Source organism: Vicugna pacos, chromosome 1, assembly GCF_048564905.1.
Source record: "Vicugna pacos chromosome 1, VicPac4, whole genome shotgun sequence".
NCBI classification, from domain to species: Eukaryota; Metazoa; Chordata; class Mammalia; order Artiodactyla; family Camelidae; genus Vicugna; species Vicugna pacos.
This window is the reverse complement of record NC_132987.1, coordinates 54,311,712-54,318,030: the sequence shown is the minus strand read 5'-3', so window position 1 is coordinate 54,318,030 and position 6,319 is coordinate 54,311,712. Positions and strand designations below refer to the sequence as shown.

The 6,319-nt window shown below is 39.3% G+C and overlaps 1 long non-coding RNA gene across 1 annotated transcript; it reads right to left on the bottom strand.

Annotated features, from left to right (window-relative positions):
• Positions 1-476: 476 nt before the first annotated feature.
• LOC140696814 (uncharacterized) lies at positions 477-4,914 on the bottom strand. The gene is made up of 3 exons (XR_012073354.1): positions 4,273-4,914; positions 2,852-2,940; positions 477-1,447 (listed from the first exon to the last, which is right to left on the bottom strand). It is a non-coding gene; the product is annotated as an uncharacterized lncRNA (long non-coding RNA).
• Between the last annotated feature and the right edge of the window lie 1,405 nt (positions 4,915-6,319).

Genomic DNA, 6,319 nt, shown 5'->3' with positions numbered 1-6,319 from the left:
CTCTGTAACTCTATACTGCTAGTATTAGAACTAAAGAACTTTCAATACAGTAAATGCTTAATGCTTATATAAATGTGGATTTGTTGGCCTTTATGTAATAATCTGTATTATATATAGCAGGGAATAAGATAAGAGTTACACAATGTATGCCTTAAAAAGGCTATTTCTTAAAGCTGTTACAAGGCGATAATGGTATTTCAACTAGTTATCAGCAAGTTACAATACATTCCACCACAAATGTACTCTTGTTCTTCTAGCTTTTAGCCTATATGGAAAAACGGGGTGCTTCAGAGTTCGGGAAAAGAGAAGGGAACACTATACCTGTGTTGTGGATGAACTGAAGACTTTGCCTGTTCATTTTTTAAATATTATTTTCAGGTCCTTTGCTTACCAAAGGAGGCCCAATTTCACTCAAATGTTTTGAGAAATGTGTTTAAATAAATGCAAATGAAAAGAGTAAAAGGCTGGTACAACTCAGTTTATAAAGAAGATGTTTAACCCTGCTACATATTAGAGTTTTTTAAAGTTTCCCTCAAGCAGTATTCATTGGGCTGAGGTGTATTCTTGTTTTAAATAGATAAACTGTGTATTGTTAGAAAGTATGTTAAGAGTAATTAGGTAGTGGAGTGATCATCTCCACTTGGGGGATGGTGTTACATTAAAATAACTCTAGTCCCGACACTTGCCCTGAAGGTGCCTGAAATGCCTTGTTCTGAATTTAGGTTATTTTTATGGCCATTTCTAGGGAAATTGCTATATACGGGTAATTATAGTTTGTTAGCCTGCTGATCTTTGTATGCTTAGATAAAATATAGCATGTCCCAAGTATTCTGTAAAGCACTTCCCATATATTATATTTAGTCTGTAGTAATTTACCTTAGGACAAACAGCTACTGAAGGCAATGCTAGGATCTGAACTTGGGACCGGTCTCAATATGTATTGTTAAATGCTGATGTCATTCTGCCTCTAATCTGGGTGACAAGGTGGTGTAAAATATTGGTAGTGGAGTGTAGGCAGTATTCATAGGCCTTAATTTGCCAAACTTGACAGGAAGTTAACAGGTTGAGATGGGTGGAAGAGTGTTGAGACGCCTTTCCTATTCTGAGATAAGAAAGCAAGTAGTAGTCTTTAGTGTGCTTGATGGTGGTCATCTGGTTCCATGAAAGGAGAAACTTTGAGGGTCCCCTGGGTTAACTGCTGCCATTGACGACCAGTTTTAAAGAACAAATGGGACGTTTTCAACATCCCCAAAGGAAAGAGTTTGTTTCTGACACTTCTCTCCAAAAATAACGAAGCAGGCCACATAAAGGATATACAATGAAATGAGAAAAAAGAACAAGAAATCAAGACCAAATAGAAGGAGGCCATATATCTGCCAGCTGTGAGGTCAACATCGGTGATATGATGAAGGCTTCCGTTTTGTTCCTAGCAAAACGGTTCATGTTACTAGAAGGAAGGAATGTTGTCAGTTACTCAAAAGAAACAAAGCACTAAATACTTTTTTAAACAGCTAGGAGGTGGAGGGGAGGCGGTGGATCAAAAACTAGAGTGCCCTCTCAGCATGCATGAGGTCCTGGGTTCGATCCCAAGTACCTCCCTTCAGTTACTCTTTTCTAAAGGAAAAACCATTAAGGGAATATTTAAGAAAACCATAGTCAACACCTCCCATAGTGCTTTTTCCCCTTGCTTTCCTAAGTGGAGGTGCTGGGGATTGAACCCAGGACCTCCTGCCTGCTAGGCAGGTGCTTTACCACTGAGCTACAGCTTCCTCCCTGCAACCCTCCTGGAAAAAAGAAAAAAAAAAAAACCATGGGAGAGAAAGACATGTAAGTAAGTTAATGTCTTGAAATTCTAACCTCAAGGCAAGGGAACCAGGATTTTTATATGCTAGTGTTGCTTATAGTTGTGGGGCTAAGATTACTGAAGCCAAATACAAAGCTGATGTGCAGAGGGTTGCTAAATTAAAATAGTTAAAATTTGTAAACATACTAGGATCTCATTACTCAGGAAATAAGTAGGGTCCCAACAGTTGGCATATGTTTTGTTTTTTGGAGGCCTTTGAGAACCCACACCTAAAATGGATGTGTTTCCCTTGCATAGTGAAAGTATGCTCCAGGATAAAATTAAAAATTCTCAGTCCTCCTTTCCTGTTAATCAGTATTTCAGCTTGGTGAGGCCAAGAGGAGAAACTGAATTAGACTAGGAAAGAAAAAAGTTTCACCCACTTACATACTCACAAACTAGTAAATTTTATAGGGCTAGATTTTGAGACAAGATTGTGTTGGATTTGTTGATATGAATGCACATAACACCAGTTTGGCTTCAGCTGACAGACTGGTCTTGATTTTACAGCCAAAAACCTGGATCCAGGAACATAGATAGGCATCTAAACATTCATAGTCATGAACCCTTTGAAGGAGAGGGTTCTTCAGAAATGGAAAATAACTACCTGTGCATATGATCAACTTTACTAAGTTAAAGGTATTCTGCAACCATTTAACTACATACTGGAGAGCTTCCCAGAAACAATGGATTCTGGCGTGCAATACTAGTTCATGGGAACCAAGGGGCACGGACACCACTGTGATCAAAAGTCAGAATGGGGGTTTAGGAGATGGATAGGATTATGACCCAAGTCTACTTAAATGGTAAGCCTGGTGGAACCCTCATTCCTCTTGTGGTTTTACTAGAGTCCTCAAAACCTTGGGATAAAGGCCAAATGGAAGCCACTAGGACTTCCCACTTACATTAAAATGGTATATGAAAATCACTTACCTGAAGACTGCGAAGAGTAGTATCCCTGTAAATAACTTGAGAGATGCATGCTGATTTACTTTCCTATTCACTTACCTGGTTTGGCCAGTGTGTACCCTGATGGTTAAGTGGTGATTTTAAACATGGGTGCTCATTCAGATCAAGATTTCTATTCTCCATAAATCCTAAAATAGACCCATTTTAACTAAGTCACGGAATGTATGAACATTTTTAAGGCTCACTGAATACCACCAGTATATATCACTGTTACTTTTCAGAAGGGCTCTACTAATTGGCCCTTTCCCAGCAAAGGTATGAAAGTACCTAAATTTTTAGGCTTACCACAATTACATAGTCATCATAGAATCTTCAAATTTGATAGATAAAAGCACCTCGCTCGAGTTTTAGAAAATGGATTATCTGGTCTGAAGAGTCATGCTTTTTTATCTTTGGCTGTGTCTTTAAAGTTCTGATTGCTTTTGGTGTATCCCAAGACACATGACACTGAATAGAGCACAACTGTCTTCCATTATCCATCCCATTCACTGCTGCTTATTAACTCCCCACTATGAGATGGGGTGATGGATTTATGCCATGAGTTTATCTAGAGCTCTAAGCAGTCAGCACAGATGCCGTCTGTTTTACTTCATATTCAGTTTAATGTTTATGCATGCAACATTCTGAGCTGTGTTACAGACTAAGTCCTAGGGTTACAGAACTGGACAAAGTATATGGCAAAAAGGCTGAAAAGGTTAGAATTTTTAAGTAAGTTGATCAGGGAAGGCTGCATCTAATACAGCATTTGAGTAGAGACGGAAAAGGTGAAACAGCCAAATGTGTATTTAGGGGAGGCATAGGCTAGGCAGAAGACATACAGGAAGTTCCTTGGCTTGTTAAAATTTTAGAGCACACCAGAGGCCAGTGTGAGTAAAGAGGAGTAGGAGGTAAGACCAGGTGAGTAAGCAGGGGGCCCAACCACATCATTAATGACTTTATGGAAAATCATTAGGAAAATTTGGCTTTTACTCATGACGAGATGGGGAACCATTGTGAATGTTGCTCAACTACTGAATGAGCTCTCAATCTAGTGGGACTGACAGCCACGTGTAGAGTTAATTTCACTAGTATGGGAGATGTATTAGAGGTTATGTAAGTGCTATGAGCCCACAGTGGAGGGGTCCTGGGCAAGGCTTAGGTGAGATGACAGCAGTACTTCTGGGTTTATAATCATGTTTGCAAAAAGTGTTTTGTAAGCCATAAAAGTTAATAAATACTCAAAAGAATTTTGAAGACCATGCATATGAAGGCTAACTGGCCACTTGTCACAGTAGAATTTAGTACAGACGTGTCCTGTATCCACACTGGAACACTCCTTGTTCCCATAATTAAAGCTTGCTTACACTTAATTGTCAGCCTTTTCATGACTTTGTGGAGTTTCTAAATACTCTTCAAGTGTATCTGATCAACTTGTGGCATAATCAGTCATGAAAACTCAGAGGCAAACAGTGAGTATTTACCTGCTAATTTCAGCCAGGCTCTCTTCTGCAGGACAGCTGGGGTTGACTGCGAGAAGATAGGTTGGCTTCACACTAAGTGTGGGTCTGTTCCACATGTCTCAGCCTCGTTGGAGTGAGCAAACAAGCACGTTCCTTTCATTATGAAAGAGAAGTTCGGTCCTCCAAGTATATACTGCTTGTACTACTACTCTTCCTATAGACAAAAAAAGTCACATGGCCAAGGAAAAGGTCAAAGGATGAGGAAAACTACTCTTAGTCGGGAGACTGCAAAATTATATGGCAAAAGTGATAGGTGCAAAGAAGTTAAATCTACCATACTGTTTTCCATGCTGGTACTGGACAGGTGTCATTTTCTCAGCTTCCCATCATGCAGACCTCCTGCCTTTGGGATATTCCCCAAACAATGCATCTTGCTAGGAGGCAGAGCCCACTATCACCGTAGATGCCAGATACTTGTATATGCATCCTCTGCATCTAGAACATAGGCATGTGGACTAGGTTTGGTTAATAAGATGCATACAAACTTTAAATCAGTAACCTGTAACCTCAAGTTTCAGCAGTAGGAAATCTATTTGAGTGGAGTGGGTAAGTGCCTCAAAGATGTCAGCAATATGTGGGATGGTTGGAGCTGGGGATTAGGGAGGGAGGTCTAGCTCCAGCGGCCAGATTTCTTGTGTCAGTGGCAGCAGTGGGTTTGTCCAGGGTTTGGCAGTGATGATCACCTCAGTGAACTGACTTTGTGGTGTGGCTTTGTTAAACTTCCTTCCTAGCCCAGTTCTTTCCTCCTGCAGAATCTGCAGACTTCCCAAATGTTCTTAAAAACTAAACAGACCAAAAAACCCTTCTTTATCTGCTTGCATCAGTTGGCATTGTTTTTTTATTGTTTACGATCAAGAATCTTGACTGATACAAATCTCATCTTTTTGTGATGCCTAATTGGTAGCTCGCTCTCTAGTCTCAATTCATATACCCTCTAGTCCATTCTTCACTTAAGCAGTGAAAAGTAAATGTGTTAAGAGGTAAATCAGATCACATCATTCATTTGCTTTAAAATCCTTCAGCGGCTTCCTCTTGTATTTAGATATAAATACAAACATTTTTACTGGCTTGCAAGGACCTTCATTATCTAACCAACACTCCCAACACGCTGGGTCTCTCCAACCTCATCTTGCAACTTTCTTTTTTGAATACTAGAAGCAGGAGCTTCCTCATTTTATAGTAAACTGGAGTAGAAGCTCCAACAATAAGCCACTTGTGAAGAGGAGAGGAAAGGAGGAGGTAAGATGGGAGACAGAACTTGGAAGTGGGTGCCCCACTATGATACTTCTCAGGTTTAAGACCAATTCCTTAATCCTTATTTTGCTTACTGACTGATCTTTGTAATTACAATACAGTTTGTTTTAAAGCATGGTTTTAAAGGTAAGCGGCTTGAAGTTTTTTAACCTTAAATTTTTTTAACTAAATTTCTTAAAGCTATAAAAGCCTAGAGTTTCTGATTATGTTTAAATTGATTTATTTTTTCAAAATAATGGATATATAGTTTATTAAAGCTAAAACGTTATCAGATTCATAAGACAAATACTGTACCTCTTCTCTCTTCCTGCAAAAGACTGTTTCATTAGGCAATATAGAGAGAATTATCTGATAATTGTATTTGTATATTACAGTAATTCTCTGCTTCAGTCTAAATGTGTTATTTGAATTAAAAAGTTATCAAATGAGTTCTGATTTCCAGACCAGCATGCAAGGAGCTTGGAAGTTACCACTCTCTATCCTAACAACAAATAAAAAGCTGACCACCAGCAACAACAAAAGTCAACAGGTCTTTTTAGATCTGTAAGAGACAGGGCAAACTGTCACCCTCCAAATTGGAAAGACAGACAGGTACATAGAATCACAACTTGCTGGAGCAGCAACTCACAAGCAGAAAGCTCTGAAAGAATCAGTGCTGGGGTACGAAAACCTAAACTAATTGATGAGTTGCTGGAGGTTCAGTGTGAACATGTCTGAGAATCAGAAACTCCAAGGGGACCCAGACATAGGGGAA